Source organism: Penaeus japonicus, unplaced genomic scaffold (genome assembly GCF_977035675.1).
Source record: "Penaeus japonicus unplaced genomic scaffold, GWHDUDI00000001_assembly GWHDUDI00000033, whole genome shotgun sequence".
Classification (NCBI taxonomy): Eukaryota; Metazoa; Arthropoda; class Malacostraca; order Decapoda; family Penaeidae; genus Penaeus; species Penaeus japonicus.
The window spans coordinates 23,681,285-23,682,939 of record NW_028234435.1 but is presented as its reverse complement, the minus strand read 5'-3'; positions in this window follow the sequence as shown (position 1 = coordinate 23,682,939).

Here is a 1,655-nt window from a genome sequence, read left to right as displayed (position 1 = left end):
CTACATTATATTCTAACCATATGGCACAGCCTAAAAAAAAGGGTCCTTGGTCTAAATGTTACGAGATGGAGGAACCAGTCATGCAGGGAAATCCGTGCAGTGGTCAGGTTTATTCATGAGATCAAATTCATGAGCTGAAGATTGCATTTCCTCATGCGAATGATTTTTATTTCTCATGCAGTGCAAACACATACAAACAAAAACTCAGATATTTAGAATATTCACAAAAAGTGTATATACAGTAATTCCTACAGGATATTTTAAAAATGCATTTCAAGGTATCTTAAAAATGCATTTCCATGGTGTAATGGACGAAAGAGTAAATGCATAATTTCTGCAATTAGACGCAATATCACATACATATTACCGATCAAGCAGTAAAAGCAAAAATATTCATATTGCAGCATGGCTTGTGAATAGAAAAAAAAAATAGATAAAAACGAAATAATCAATACAATTAAGGTATGAAAATATAAATAGATTCAGAATTAATATAAATGGTTGGTGTAGGATCAGGCTATAATCAAGATAGCAGAACATATGTATTCAGACTGACATGGGTTTCATCAGAGGAATAAGAATGGCTATGCTATTTCTGAATACAGTAATGGGAAAAGATACTTTAGTGATCTACGAGATCCAAAACAGACAAAACAAGAAATCCAGAACGCAAAAAAATCGCGCTCTCTCTCTCTCTCTCCCCCCCCTCTCTCTCTCTCTCTCTCTCTCTCTCTCTCTCTCTCTCTCTCTCTCCCCCCCCCCCCCCCCTTTGTCTTCTCGTTCTTCTCTCTCTCTCTGCTCTTCTCTCTCTCTCTCTCTTTTTCTCTCCCCCTCCCCCCCTCACTCTCTCTCTCTCACTCTCTTCTCTCTCTCTCTCTCTCTCTCTCTCTCTCTCTCTCTCTCTCTCTCCCCCCCCCCATCTCTCCTGCTCTCTCTCTAACTCTCTCTGTTTCTCTCTCTTGCTCTTATTACTTCTCTCCCTCTCTCTCTCTCTCTCTCCCCCTCTCTCTCTCTCTTTCTCTCTCTCTCTCTCTCTCATTTCTCTCTCTCGCTCTCTCTCTCTATTCTCTCTCTCTCTCTCTCTCTCTCTCTCTCTCTCTCTCTCTCTCTCTCTCTCTCTCTCTCTCTCTCTCTCTCTCTCTCTCTCTCTCTCTCTCTCTCTCTCTCTCTCTCTCTCTCTTTCATCTTCACAAACACAAGTCAGCTTTGCGTGGCGAGATTGTACCGTGTGACATTTACGCGACTTTTCAGAACAGTAGCAATCAACATGTTGTTAGACTTGTACATGGCAGCCAAAGTAGAATAACGAATTAAGTGGCCATATGTGTTTGTTGTGTGTGTGTGTGTGTGTATGTGTGTAAGTGTGTGTGTGTGTGTGTGTGTGTGTGTGTGTGTGTGTGTGTGTGTATGTGTGTGTGTGTGTGTGTTTGTTATATATATAGGAAAGGTATGGCTTAGAATGAATAATTTCCAAATAGCTTTGTGACATCACACCGCCATCATAGCTCAAATAATGTAATGGAATAACATCGCTCCTGCACATTGCGTTGTAAAATCAATAATTTATTATTCGCATGTACTTTATCACAATTGCCACCATAAGCTCCTTGTTACCTAACCTACCTTGGCAAAGTCTAACGGGTCCGTTTTCTGGG